Here is a 15,963-nt window from a genome sequence, read left to right on the forward strand (position 1 = left end):
TTTATTTATTATTATTTTTATTTCCTATTATACTATATATCTGCACTCCAGCCATGGGATGATGTAAGGAAATGGGTCCAACATGTGTCCACGCCATTTGAGTCACTTTAGGAGCTATCTGACAATAAAAGTCGCCATCCTCCTGACATTCTTCACACTCTTCACTGCTCGGATGTTGGTATCTCTCACCTGAGTTCACATTGAAGTTTTACTTCCAGCAACAAACAAAAATGACATTGACCTGGAGAAAACTTGAGTCACGATACAAATGGTATAAATGCGGATTATCAGACGACGTTACACAATGCAGCCTCAATGGACGGAATATACACACATACAGTGACGTTACATCACAGAATGTGTAATCACAACAATTATTATCCAATTTAATACTCTGCATTGGAGGAATAATGGGAACTTCCCCTTTAAACAGTGGACCTAATTACCTGTATGCATTGTGATGACGGCTCATGTACCTGCATTCATGGACATAGCTATGATATAACTAGATATACAGACATTAGCGTTTTGTGGAGGGCTGATGAGAGCCCAAACTGGCGAGCCCTGTGATTGCCCTCTGTAAATGCCGCTGACAGACAGACCGCACCATCTAAGGGGTTAACAGCCCCAATCGCTGCTGTGGCAAGCAGATGCCGGCTGAATAACAGACCCGTCAGCCGCCGAGTATGGAGGGAGCTCGTGAGCCTGCTACGTGACCCGCAACCAGACATGCACAGTGCACGTATGGCGACTGTCAGGAAGGGGTTAACTCATTCTGCCATCTGCTATGTACAGAAGCTGGAACCTTATTGCAAAACTGCTTTTTTGCCAAAAAATAAATGCATTCATGTAGAAAACCTCCCAAAAATGTCCATAACTATTAAATAGTTTGCCTAGAAGATTTACTCTGATGCTATATAATTCTATAATAATAATAATGTGTTAAAAAATAGTTTTTACACTTCCTCAACTAAAAGCCCATCTCTCTACTAACACCCAGGACCTAATGGGGCACCCTAGGATGTTTTTGCAATGTAGTCAGATACTCTTATAGGGAATGTGTCATAAGAAAATGACCTACTGTTAAAATCAGGTTTTTGTGTTAAAATATATTTTAAACATTTACATTAAAATTGATATTAAAAATGAAAAATTGAAATCTTACAATTTTTTAACTCTGGAGACTGAGGCTTTTTTTCCTGTTGTTTCAGGAAATCAACAAGTACATTAGCCACAATGAAATGGGTGTGACCTTATCTTTTGTATTTAAGCATCTAATGAGCATGTGCAAAGGTCATTGTAAAGAGAAGGGAAGGGGAGGAGGTGAGCTGTGACCTTGCCTATTGTGATTGATGGATCCTGTGTTATCAGCTGCATACAGAGGCATTAGCAGTCATTGTAATTCTGCCTCTGATGATAATGAGCCTTCTGAAAACTGTTCTTGAAAGGACAGGAACAATGACTCTAAATAACCTCAGTGGTAATGGTTTCCTTTCTTCCTCAATCTCTATTAAAAATGGTATCCAATAGAGATGCCCATTGTCCCCATTACTTTATGTGATAATTATGGAGCACTTAGCAGTAGATATTAGAAATAATCCCGTCATACATGATATTCAAGTGGCCTGTAACCAATATAAATTACCTCTGTTCACTGACGGTCTTCTCATGTTTATTTCTCAACCTCGTATTTCCTTTCCCTCTTTAATCAGGGAATTTTACGTTTTTGGTCATTTTAGTAATTTTAAGGTTAACTAAGTCTGAGGCCCTTAATGTTGCCCTGATAACTAATGAAGTAAAACATATAGGTGAGAATTTCCCCTTTAAATGGCAGAATATGTCGTTGAAATACTTAGGAGTAGTGATTCCGTCTGACCCGGTAAAACTCTTTAAATTATCAGCCTCTTCTGGATAGGAGACTAATATACATAAAAAGTTATGACAAACAGAAACTTTCATGGTTTGGATGCATTTGACGCGCCCCCTGGGCCGTGGGGTACTCGGTGCCGGGCCGGTTGTTGCTATGGGAGATGTCACAGTGGCGGTGACCCGGTCCGTGACCCAGGGCGGTCAATCAAAAGGGGTTATTTACAGGGGACTAATAAAGTTCTAGATATATATGGTTCGTGACGCCACCTGTGGTATGCGGCTAAAGGGAGCCGCCGCTACGGAGCAGGTCCTCTGGAGCTGGTGTTAGTGCAGCAGGGTTGGTTCAGCTCTCCACAGGTAGAGCTTAGCTCCAGGGCAGTGTAGATGTGTTAGAGATGATGCTGGGCGTTGTAGTGCAGGGTTTGATGGCACAGCAATAATCACAGAGACAATGGGGTGCAGTCCTCAGGGTCTTTACTCACGGTTGTTGCAGTCCAAGTTACAGGTACCAGCGTAACTTCCCTCGTCGTGCTGCGCTTACTCAGGGAGGGGTTCAGCCAACCCTCAGATATCTCCGGAGTACTTAGCGGGACCCCCTTCTGTGTGTTCTCTCTCTGGCCGTCTCCCTGCACCTCATACGTAGTGTCCCAATCCGGTACCTGCGGGCCTTGTTGGGCGGCATCTGTTCCGTCCCCTGGGTCCTCTATAGCTACCTTCTTGGTGAGACTGATATGGACTGTTGGCTGCAGGATTTGAAATACTGCAGCCTCCGGTTTCTAGTTGAGACATAAAGTGCTCTGCTAGTTAAGGGACCGGTCCCCTTTGTGTGGCCTGATTCCTCCACCTCCTGGTAGATTCGGGGGTACGGGTGGCCTCCAGCACTGCCCGTACCCCTGGGGTCCCTTCCTCGTTCCTGGAGCCCTTCCTGCTCCTCTCTCCTTCTGTCCTAGGCCTCTCCTCAGGCCCTCCTCCTGAGCAGAGCTCCTGCAGAGCCTCTGCTCCTTCCACCTCTCCTCCTCTGACTACTCTGACTAAACAAGATGGCTTCTCTATTTATACCTTTCTTCATGTACTCCCCTAAGCTACTTCCTCCACCCACACCCACTACATAGAACCTCCCCTCAGCTAGGGACCCAGGACTGTGCTCTCCCTTAGGAGCAATCTCACCCTACCCCCACTGCGGGTATGTGTTGGATGCAGGTGTTAGGGTTCCGAGCTGTAGTCTGTGGCGACTGAACCCTCAGGGGCGCCACACATTAATGCCCTTAAGATGGATGTTTTACCACAATTTCTTTATTTATTTCAGACAGTACCCATTGCCCTCCCGGCTTATTTTTTTTCTTAACTTCAATCGACCCTCTTGGAATTTGTTTGGGGAGGTCACAGTCCTAGGATATGCCATAATACTCTATTTAAACATAAAAACTCAGGAGGGGCATGTCTCCCTAATTTTTAATTGTACCATAGAGCAGCCCTCTTAACACGGCTATTTGACTGGCAGTTCCATAGTTTATAAGGCCAAAAAAAGACAAGCGTCCATCCAGTTCAGCCTATTTCTTGTGCACTGCAGCTATTCCGCAGCGTTGATCCAGGGGAAGGCAAAAAAAAAAAACATGCGGTATAGGCCAATTTACATCATTGAGGAAAAATTCACTTCCCGACACCAATCTGGCAGTCAGATTAAATCCCTGGATTAATTAACTATCACTCAGCATAAGATGTAATTTTATTGTTCTCAAGAAAGGCGTCCAGGCCTCTCTTGAACTTATTAAGTGAGTTGGACATCACCACTTCCTCTCCCAGAGAGTTCCAGAGTCTCACGGCTCTGACCGTAAAGAATCCCCTTCTATGCCGGTGCAGGAACCTCCTTTCCTCCAGACGCATAGTGTGCCCCCTCGTCTTTGTCACCATCCTTGGTATAAACAGGTCATGGGAGAGATCTCTGTACTGCCCCCTGATGTATTTATACATGTTTATGAGGTCTCCCCTAAGCCTTCTCTTTTCCAACGTAAATAGGCCTAATTTTGACAACCTCTCTGGGTATTCTAGTCTCTCCATTCCCTTTATTACCTTAGTCGCCCTCCTTTGTACCCTCTCTAGCTCCAATATGTCTTTCCTGAGCACCGGAGCCCAGAACTGTGCACAATATTCTAAGTGCGGCCTTACCAGCGCTTTATACAGAGGAAGAACAATGTTCTCATCATATGCCCCTATTCCTCTTCTGATGCATGCCATGACTCTATTTGCCTTCGCAGCTGCTGCCTGACACTGGGCACTCCAATTTAATTTGCTATTAACCAAGATGCCCAGGTCCTTCTCCATGTCAGATTTCCCCAACGGTTTCCCATTTAATGTGCATGGGTGACTGCAGTTTTTCTTTCCCATGTGCATGTGTAGCGCCCCGAGGGTTCGGCCGCTACAGGGGTATTGCACCTCAGTCCAGAGGTGTGATATTCCACTCCCAGGTAAGGATGGAGTGTGGACCAGGGCTCAGTTAGCTGCATACAGCACACACACCCCATTTCCGAGGGACAGCTCAACGGTGCTCCCACTAGACATAAGTGCAGGCACGACCGACCATGTCCCTGCTGGAGTGGGGAGGGAGGGGTGGAACACCCAGTGCTGTAGGGGCAGATAGGGGGCGGTTTCTGAGCGTAGGAAGGAGCCCATCGGTTGCTGGTCACCTGGGCTCATGGCTAGAGGGCGGTATAAAAGGTGGGCACCATCTTAGATCTAGGTTCGTTCGTTCAGCCAGAGGAGAAGACAGGGAGTAGAGGCTCTGTAGGAGCTCTACTCCAGAAGGGCCTAGTGAGAGGCCGAGGAGGAGGTGAAGGGGAGCTGAGATTCTAGCTCATCTCAGCTCCAAGAGAAAGGAACAGAAATGAACAGAACAGGAAAGAAAGAGAAGAAGAGACAGAGAAACAGAAGGGCTCAGGAACAAGAAGGTGGAAGGGACCCTAAGAACCCACGAGAATCCAGGGTGCAGGGTCAGGCAGATTAAGGGTACCGGATCCCAAGTTGGTGGAGGAGAAACAACCCTCAGCCAAAGACCGGTCGTCGTGATCATCTATTGGTGCGACACCTCATCAAACCTGCTAGGAAGGCACCATATAGGACAGCGGAGGACGGGGCCCACGTTTAACCGCACAAGTCCGCGGCAGCCGGACAAAAGTGGGTCACTGGTGAGGCAGGCCAGAGAAAGGATTAAAGGGGGTCCTGTGCCATGCTCCTGAACTGCCTGGGAGTTGACCGAGCCCCTCGCCTGGTGGACGCAGCACGGCTCGGGCGGTCACTGCCGACGGAAGTGACCCGGTACAAACGAACTGTGAGTAAAGACCCTGGACTGTAACTTGTTGTCCGTGTGCTCCTTCGCTCCTCTGGCACTACCGGTACCGGGACTCGCACTACCATCACTCCCACCAGCCACTACACTGCCCTGGGGCCGCACTCTTCCCGTGGGGAGTCACACTACCCTAGCTGCACACTTCATCAGCCCCAGCGGTCTGCATGCAGCGGCGGTTCCTAATAACCGCAATCCACGGGTGGCGTAGTCGGACATTATCTCAAGTACGTAGCAGACTACCATTGGTCTGACCACCCTGAGCCACGGAACCGGGTTGCCACTACTACTCCCATCGTTCCCCTACTGCCCGGATCCGAGTGCCCCACGGCCCAGGGGGCGAGTCAGCTTTGGCGTAGTCGGCAGGATCGTGACCAACCCGCCACAAACGGGTATTGCGTGCCTGAAGAAAATTGCACATGTACCTTAAAAAGAAGTTTCCCGCCGTCCGGAGTCGTTTCCCGCCATCCGGAGCCGATTCCCGCCATCAGACGCCATCTTGGACCATTTCCCGCCATCTTCATCCGTCTTTCCCGCCCTGGCAGAGCGGACGCCATTATGTGTGCACCAAAAGACAGCAGGAAGCCACCTCCCATCGTGGGCCAGATCCCAGAATGGCGCCAAAGAAGGAGCCCGCCCCCACCAGCCATGAATGCAGCAGTGGAGATGTCTATCAACATGGGGGGGCTGCCCCTGAAAGTGATTGTCACCAAGTTGCCCCGGGGCCGCCCCCAATGGGGGTGGGAAGAGAAGAAAACTGCGGGGCAGGGGGTGGTCTGGATCAGTCCAGACAGACCGCACCCGGGAATGGACGCCCTGAGCAGCACCAGTCTCCTGGCCCGAAGCCTGCTGCAGGCCGAACCGCTCTGCAGCCTAGCAGAAGTCCTGGCGCAGCTCCCCAGAGATCCGGAGCGTGCGCAAGCTGCACTGGAGGACCTGGAGCGGAGGATGGTCCGAGCGCAGCAAAATGCACTCACAGAGTGGAGAAAAGAACTGGCCCGGCAGGCTGAGACCCACCAGCGACAGACTTCAGCCGCACCCCGAGGTTTGCCTGCCTCGGAGGACGGCGCAAGAGGAGAGAGGACCGGAGGCGACGCCGCAGAGGGAGCCGCGAGGACTGAGGCATGTGAAGGGGACGTCACCACCCCAAGCCCAGCAACCGCAAGCCTGCCCCAGCCCCCAGTCGCGGCACCCGAAGCCCCACTCACCGCGCCTGTTGCCGCGCCGCCACTACTTCCAGCTAGGCCTCAAGTGGTGAGCGCCGTGGCCACGCCCCGCCCGTCGCCACGCCCCTTGACCCCGGGTGCCGTAAAACGAGAAGCGTCATCGGCCCGGTCGCAAGGCCTGGATGACCCGGGCGCCATCGCTGAGCCTGCGCCCCTGTCCCGGACGGGACTACCACCTAGCGCGACCGAGAGACCCCTGGCCTGGTCGCAAGGCCGAGTGCCCCCGGGCGCTGCCCCCAGATCAAGTCCCTCTACCATACCACGACTGGGTGTGGACTTGATTGCCCATCATACCGGTCCGGATGGACTGCCCCTGGAGTGGCCGGCCGAAGTCATCAGCAATCAGCCATGGAAGACCCAGCCCCCGCGCGAGCCTCTGTTACCGGCTCCAGAACCCGTGGAGGTCCCCCTACCCCCACTGGAGGACATCCAATTTGCGTGGGACCCCACCGGCGAGAACTTGATGGGGTTCTCCCAAGAGACTCGGGCAGACGCGGTCCGTCGTCTGGAGGCCTGTCATCAGCAACTGGCGACCTTTGAGCGGGAGCGACGAGAGAGACGCGTCAGGGAGGAACGGCTCCAAGCCCAGAGTGCTGAACAAAAGCGCAAGGCCCGCCAAGACCCCAAAGCTGCCCGTGGTCCCCGAATCACCGGGACCATAGTCAAGTTCCACATGGAGAACGGCTGGGGCTTCATCAGGGGCCCAGAAACCGCAGGCGATGTCTTTGTGACCCGCAGGGACGTCGAAAGTCATCTACCTGAGGGGCATCGTGGCCGTGACTTGTACCCTGGTGATGTGGTCACCTTCACCCGCCACGTAGGTGCAAAAGGACCATATGCCCTACATATCCACCGGCTCACCGAGGAGGAGCTACAATACCGCGGCTATGAGGAGAGCCAAGAGGACCCGGACGGGTCTGAAGAGCCATATGAGGAGGAAGAAGGAGCCTATGGAGGACACCGCTACTAGTAAGTAGCAAAGTACCTGTGTACATAGTTACCCGTCAGGACATCCGAATCGTTTTTGGGACTGTTCCCGTCTTGAAAGTGTGGTCCCCGTTGGGACAAGTATTGAACTGTTACCTGTGTGCCCCTCATCCCCTAACAGGCTGAGGACTGTGAGCAGCCATTCCCCTATCCCCACCGGCCGCGGACTGGAAACGGCCAATCCCATGTATATAGTTGCGCTCCTTAAAGCGCCCCCTACTGGTTTTATACAAGAACCGCAACACCTACCTCAAAGTTAAAATGGACTGTTGCACCTTTAAAAAGGAAGAGCATCTGGTTGCAAGTTGCACCGCAGCCAAGAACCCAAGAATATGCTTTAATTAAAAATGTTTTATATATGAAAAGTTTTTATATGCTGCTAGATATTGATGTGAATGTTTTCTATAGTGTGAAATGTCAAAAGAGTTCCGGAAGTATTGAAAAAGTTTTCTATAATGCCTAGTGAAAAGAAAAGTGTGTCCCATAAAGGGAGTTGAAGCGTAATGTCTGTTTCTAAATGTAAAAAGTTATTGAAAAAGTTTTGCATGTCCTGTAATCAACTGTTTTTGCTCTTTTCCAGCCCGAGGACGTGCTGTGCTTTACCAGGGGGGAATGTAGCGCCCCGAGGGTTCGGCCGCTACAGGGGTATTGCACCTCAGTCCAGAGGTGTGATATTCCACTCCCAGGTAAGGATGGAGTGTGGCCCAGGGCTCAGTTAGCTGCATACAGCACACACACCCCATTTCCGAGGGACAGCTCAACGGTGCTCCCACTAGACAGAAGTGCAGGCACGACCGACCATGTCCCTGCTGGAGTGGGGAGGGAGGGGTGGAACACCCAGTGCTGTAGGGGCAGATAGGGGGCGGTTTCTGAGCGTAGGAAGGAGCCGATTGGTTGCTGGTCACCTGGGCTCATGGCTAGAGGGCGGTATAAAAGGTGGGCACCATCTTAGATCTAGGTTCGTTCGTTCAGCCAGAGGAGAAGACAGGGAGTAGAGGCTCTGTAGGAGCTCTACTCCAGAAGGGCCTAGTGAGAGGCCGAGGAGGAGGTGAAGGGGAGCTGAGATTCTAGCTCATCTCAGCTCCTAGAGAAAGGAACAGAAAGGAACAGAATAGGAAAGAAAGAGAAGAAGAGACAGAGAAACAGAAGGGCTCAGGAACAAGAAGGTGGAAGGGACCCTAAGAACCCACGAGAATCCAGGGTGCAGGGTCAGGCAGATTAAGGGTACCGGATCCCAAGTTGGTGGAGGAGAAACAACCCTCAGCCAAAGACCGGTCGTCGTGATCATCTATTGGTGCGACACCTCATCAAACCTGCTAGGAAGGCACCATATAGGACAGCGGAGGACGGGGCCCACGTTTAACCGCACAAGTCCGCGGCAGCCGGACAAAAGTGGGTCACTGGTGAGGCAGGCCAGAGAAAGGATTAAAGGGGGTCCTGTGCCATGCTCCTGAACTGCCTGGGAGTTGACCGAGCCCCTCGCCTGGTGGACGCAGCACGGCTCGGGCGGTCACTGCCGACGGAAGTGACCCGGTACAAACGAACTGTGAGTAAAGACCCTGGACTGTAACTTGTTGTCCGTGTGCTCCTTCGCTCCTCCGGCACTACCGGTACCGGGACTCGCACTACTATCACTCCCACCAGCCACTACACTGCCCTGGGGCCGCACTCTTCCCGTGGGGAGTCACACTACCCTAGCTGCACACTTCATCAGCCCCAGCGGTCTGCATGCAGCGGCGGTTCCTAATAACCGCAATCCACGGGTGGCGTAGTCGGACATTATCTCAAGTACGTAGCAGACTACCATTGGTCTGACCACCCTGAGCCACGGAACCGGGTTGCCACTACTACTCCCATCGTTCCCCTACTGCCCGGATCCGAGTGCCCCACGGCCCAGGGGGCGAGTCACATGACCTTACATTTATCGGCATTGAACCCCATTTGCCATTTTTTGGCCCAACTCCCCAATTTATCTAAATCCTCCTGTAGCTGTGCCCTATCCTCATCTGTATTAACTACTTTACAAAGTTTAGTATCATCTGCAAATATTGCTATTTTACTATGCAACCCTTCCACTAGATCATTAATAAATATATTAAATAATATAGGGCCCAAGTCAGACCCTTGAGGCACCCCGCTAGTAACCCTGACACACCCTGAGCTTACTCCATTGATAACCACCCTCTGCTTTCTATCACTCAGCCAGCTATTTACCCACTTGCACACATTATCCCCCAGACCAAGCATTCTCATTTTATATACCAACCTTTGTGTGGCATGGTATCAAACGATTTGGAGAAGTCCAGGTATACAACATCCACTGACTCTCCCCGGTCCAGCTGTGAGCTCACCTCCTCGTAGAAGGCGATCAGGTTTGTTTGGCAGGAGCGATCCCTCATGAATCCATGTTGATAAGGAGTTAGATAGTTATTATCATTAAGATATTCTACAATAGCATCTCTAAGAAATCCTTCAAACAATTTACCCACAACAGACGTTAAGCTGACTGGTCTATAGTTCCCAGGGTCACTTTTAGACCCCTTTTTGAATATTGGTACCACATTTGCTTGGCGCCAGTCTAGTGGGACAGTCCCTGTCCATAAAGAGTGCTTGAATATAAGATACAGCGGTCTGTCTATCACATTACTTAATTCTTTTAGTACCCGGGGGTGTATGCCATCTGGGCCTGGTGACTTGTCTATTTTGATATTATTTAGGCGTTTCTAAACTTCCTCCTGGGTTAGGTGGGTGATATTTAGCGGAGGGTTTACTTTATCACTCTGCATTTCCTCCGATAAATTGTTTTCTTTTGTGAAAACAGTGGAGAAGAAGCCATTGAGTAGGTTTGCTTTACCCTCATCGCCCTCTATGATTTTACCCAGGTTATTTTTCAATGGGCCAACTCCATCAGTTTTAATCCTTTTACTGTTTATATAGTTAAAGAACAGTTTGGGATTCATTTTACTTTCCTTGGCAATTAGTCTCTCTGTCTCCTCTTTTGCTATTCTTATTTGTTTCTTACAGATTTTGTTTTTTTCCCTATAACATATTAGCGCTTCCTCGCTGCCTTCTTGTTTAAGTTTACCGAAAGCCCTTTTTGTGTTTTTCATTGCCCTCTTGACTTCCTTATTTAGCCACATTGGCTTCCTCCTATTCCTAACCCTTTTATTCCCATAAGGTATGTACCTTCTACAGTGACTATGTACCTTCTACAGTGACTACAGTTCCATCGTACTTCGAAGCAGTGGATCAATATTGAACAGGAGTGCTCGAATATACCAGCCTGTAATCTCCCCTGGATCTACCAGGAAACATATCAATTTGGCCCAGAAGCTGAACTCTTTCTAAAACATTCCTTTCGATCATGGGATTTGGTGACTAATGGCGGCTCTCTCTCTCGGGGTAGGGGTCCACTCACACATCTCTTTCTTATTCCGGAATTCATTCCAGGTTTAAACATAAAATATTTCATTTGTTGTAAAGCATCTGATAATCCTCATTTTTACCACTTTCTCAAGGGCGCTGCATTACCTTCTTTCTCCTTTATGTCTAACACAAGGAGCAACATTTCATGGTTAGAATACCTTCAGTTAAAACCCTTCCTCTCTGTCTCAGGCAGAGGAAAAATATTTCCTTCCTTCCCTACTCAATTTGAAAAACTTCTTTTGTTGGACCAGCACATACAGTCTCCCTCATATATGCTCTCTTGAACCAAAGAAACTGATAGGCCAAAGTACCTAGAAAGGTGGAATGAGGAATTGGGAATGGACATTTCAGAAACTGATTGGAGAGAGGCTTTTATATTTTCACACAAACTCTCCATGGCGTGTACAGGTCAGGAGAAAAATTACAAGATACTTATACGATGTTATCTTTGCCCAGCAAAATTACATGCCATCTTTCCCTCGGCCTCTGATCAGTGTTGGAGAGAGGCACTATGCTTCACATCTGGTGGGGCTGCAGTGGTATTAAACCCTTTTGGGAATCTGTTTTCTCTGTCTACCACGCTATTGGTGATAGAAAAGTGGTTAATTCCCCCCAAGTAGCCTTTCATTCTTCCTGGGTCAATTATATCTCAGAAGACGAGATTATTGAGATGTAGTCTAATTTCTAATCTAGCGTTATATGTTTTCTTCTTTGATTTTCAGGTACTTAATGATCATAGATACTAAATATGATTCTACTTGATGTTTTGTTACAGAAAGATGTGTGAATCTTTGGTTTATTCTGCTCCATCATTTGCATCCTGTGATTTAACCGGATACATTTGGTTTGTATTCTACATTTCTATATGCTTACTTTATCTCTATGAGTTTGTTTGCGTGGGTTTCCTCCGGGTTCTCCAGTTTCCTCCCACACTCCAAAGACATACTGATAGGGAATTTAGATTGAAGTGATGGGCCGATATTGTCTGTGAAGCGATGGGGACAGTGCAGATATTGTCTGTGAAGAGATGGGGACAGTGCAGATATTGTCTGTGAAGCGCTGTGGAATTAATGGTGCTTTATAGGTGATTAAAATAAATAAATAAAATGATGATATGGTCAAAATACTTAGTTGCCTAATAATTCTGCACATAGTGTATTAAACAACAACAAAATTAAAAGTTTAAATTTTTTTTATTTTTTTTATTTTTAGAAAAATAAATGAAAAAATAGTACACATAATAACTAACACAGCGTAACCAGGCTGCATCTGCAATGTCACGTCTACACTATACATGATTGCTTCAGCCAATCACAGAGCACTATACCCATCAATATTGGTATTAGTGCTGAGCTCAGTGATTGGCTGCAGTGCTCACATACAACGTAGTTGTTGTGTCATCAATGTGGCTTATCAAGAAAAACTGGAGTGGTGGAGAGGCAGCGCTGGACCCAAAGAGGGTAAATAGCAGTTATTTTAATAAAAACAGAATGATACCAGTGTACCACTTTAACCCATCATTGATGCCATCTAAAAAAAAGGTGTTACAATACTTATGTGCTAGCCATGTGCGCAACGGACCACACACACTCAGCACATGGACCAATATTAGGCTTTGTGCAATAGCACATAGTCTTGTCTTCATATGGACCAGTAACGGAGGTGGATGTGGACCCACTGCACCACGGGCCGTGTTTACCCTGGAGGGGCATGACTAAGTGGCTACCTGGTCTTCACTAGCACCTCTGATAGTGAGGATAGGTTTGGACCACAGGACAGCCACCAGGTGCTACTCCAGGGCAAGTGTCTGTGACTCGCCCCCTGGGCCGTGGGGCACTCGGATCCGGGCAATAGGGAACGATGGGAGTAGTAGTGGCAACCCGGTTCCGTGGCTCAGGGTGGTCAGGCCAGTGGTAGTCCGTTATGTGCTATTGATTATGTCCGACTACGCCACCCGTGGATTGCGGCTGTTAGGAACCGCCGCTGCAGGGCAGACCGCTGGGGCTGATGATGTATGCAGCTGGGATGATGTGACTCCCCACGGGAAGAGTGCGGCCCCAGGGCAGTGTAGTGGATGGTGGGAGTGATGGTGGCGAGAGTCCCAGTACCGGTAATGCCGGAGGAGCGAAAAAGCACACAGACAACGTACTGCAGTCCAGGGTCTTTACTCACGGTTAATATCCAAGTCACTTCTGCAGGGAATGACTGCCCGAGCCGTGCTGCGTCCACCAGGTGAGGGGCTCGGTCAACTCCCAGGCAGTTCAGGAGCATGGCACAGGACCCCCTTTAATCCTTTCTCTGGCCTGCCTCACCAGTGACCCACTTTTGTCCAGCTGCCGCGGACTCGTGCGGTTAAACGTGGGCCCCGTCCTCCGCTGTCCTATATGGTGCCTTCCTAGCAGGTTTGATGAGGTGTCGCACCAATAAATGATCACGACGACCGGTCTTTGGCTGAGGGTTGTTTCTCCTCCACCAACTTGGGATCCGGTACCCTTAATCTGCCTGACCCTTCACCCTGGATTCTCGTGGGTTCTTAGGGTCCTTTCCACCTTCTTGTTCCTGAGCCCTTCTGTTTCTCTCTCTCTTCTCCTTCTTTCCTGTTCTGTCGTCTCCTCCTTCCCTTGGCCTCTTCTCCAGGCCCACTTCTCCTTCTCCTCTCAGGCTCCGGCCTCTTCTCTAGGCCTGCCTCTGGAGCAGCACTCAGCCTGAGCTGCTGCTCCCTGTCAGCTCTCCTCTCCTCACAGACTGAACACTGTTCTAAGATGGTGCCCACCTTTTATACCTCCCTCTGACCATGAGCCCAGGTGACCAGCAACCAATGAGCTCCTATCTACGCTCAGGAACCAACCCCTATCTGCCCCTACAGCACTGGGTGTTCCACCCCCCTCCCCACTCCAGCCAGGGACAGATGCTGTCGTGCCTGCACTTCTGTCTAGTGGGAGCACCGTTGAGCTGTCCCTCGGAAATGGGGTGTGTGTGCTGTATGCAGCTAACTGAGCCCTGGTCCATACTCCATCCTTACCCGGGAGTGGAATATCACACCTCTGGACTGAGGTGCAATACCCCTGTAGCGGCCAAACCCTCGGGGCGCTACATCTGGACCTGCAGCAGCTGACCCACAGGTCAGAGCAGGAATTCAAGGTACAAGGGGAAGAGACAAAAGCGCAGTCAGATGGTTCGAGATCGGGGCAGGCAGCACAGGTTCAGGATACGTAGCCGAGGTCAGGAGCAGAGAGAACAGACAGGACGAGAAGACAAGCTGGTCAGTAACGTGAGGGATAAACACCTTGACTGGGAACTAGATGCTAACAGCAAACTGCAACCTAATCTCAGGAACAGGTGTGGAGGGTGGTGCTGCCTGATATAGCACCTGCTGGTTGGTGTTTAATTGGGGAATCCAAACCCTGCAGGAAACAGCAGCATTAAATTCCTGCAGGAGCTGGCCACGCACTCTTATAGTCATGTGGAAACAGCATACAGATGCAGCAGTGATGAGGAGTGCTGCAAGAGACAAACTCAGTGAGTTGGCCTGACACGAATAGAAGCAGCACAGTGATGACGGTGAGTAAGGCAGCGCTGAGGAGGCATTTGAATTACAGCCGTGACAGTACCTCCCTGACGCGCCCCTGGGCCTGTGTCGCGCTGCGTTGCGCACGCGGGAGCTTACCCGGAGCCGGATCTCTTTAGGGTTGTAGTCTCGTGGCGGTGATCCGGTCCGTGCCCAGGGAGTCAGACTAAGTGGCGCTGTATTAGCGGTAGATGTTGGACGACTACGCCACCCGTTGAGTACAGCTAAGGAGCTGCTGCTGCAGGGCAGACCGCTGAGGCCGGTGGTAGGATTGTGCAGCGTGATAGTATAACCCCCAACGGGAGGGGTATGGCCTCAGGGCAGCCGACGTGGATGATGGGGGTAGCAGGAACCACTCGGAGACGGTACGGTGTAGTTCAGGGTCTTTACTGGTGACAAAGATAGACCCTCCCGGAGTACTGGCTAGCGATTGGGGCCTGGTCAGTCCTTGAGCAGATGGGATCTCCCCTGGCCAGGCGGAGTTGTATGCCTCCCAAACTAACGATACTCTTCCGGCTACCTTGCTAGAGGCGGGTATAAGTAGCCCACGTCCCTGAGTGTACCGTGTGGTGCTCACCCGTATGGCCGGTGACTCGGGGCCTTCTAGTAGCTTCCGCTCCACGACGGCGGTGCTGGTCCCACGCGTGTGACCGTGCCTTCGGGTTTCTGGGCCAGAGGACCTGCAATCCCCTGCCGGTCGGTTTCTGCTGCTGGATAGGAGTTAGTCCCCACAGCCTCGGACTCCGGGTCCGGTGATAACTTCTCAGTCAGGGCGAGCTCTGCAGCTGCCAGCCCCTGACTCCTTGTAGCACTGCTCCCACAGAGCTCCTGATGTTCTTTTCCTATATCTGCTTCTCTGTCTCTACTTCTTCTCTACTCACTAACCCTGCCTCAGCCCTAGGTTTATATAGGGGAAGTTCTTCCCCTCCCAGGACTGGGCAGGAGGTGTGGCATGCATAGGATCCCTGACCAAGAGACCTCCCACCTGCTCTCAGACATAACATTGCTGTTACTGTGGAAACCAGACCCCTGGGGTGCCACATTCCCCCCTAGTGAAATTTAGTACTCCGGGACTAAACATATTTTTAGAAAAACATAACAAGGTATAAACAATAATAATACAATAAGAAAAACACATAAAGATGGTTACGGCGTGTCCGCAACCGGGTGCAGTTTTGAAGAAAAGCAAGGTGTCCATTTCACCAAAACAGGGAGACGTAACCAGGTAGGGGTCTGTCCTGCCCCGAGTCCTTAACAGTCTTTAGTCCATTCCTAGGTTACGCTCCAACCAATTGTACAAGGATTCCCGGTAAATCCACCAAGGACTCCTAAAAATAACTAGAAACACATAATTATTTACAAGTAACAAGAAAAACAGGTAACCATAAATAAAACAACTTATACACTTCAAATCCTCCAACGTGCGGGTAACTGGCCTCTCGTGGCCCTAGTGGACCTACGGAGCTGACTGTCTAGCCCCGAACTACAGGGTGTAGGAACTGTCAAGGGTAAACTGGGCAGCTGTCCACGGGCCCTTTGGCTCACTA

This window comes from Phyllobates terribilis, unplaced genomic scaffold (genome assembly GCF_046119375.1).
Source record: "Phyllobates terribilis strain yellow unplaced genomic scaffold, ASM4611937v1 Scaffold_3__8_contigs__length_932513732, whole genome shotgun sequence".
Taxonomy (NCBI): Eukaryota; Metazoa; Chordata; class Amphibia; order Anura; family Dendrobatidae; genus Phyllobates; species Phyllobates terribilis.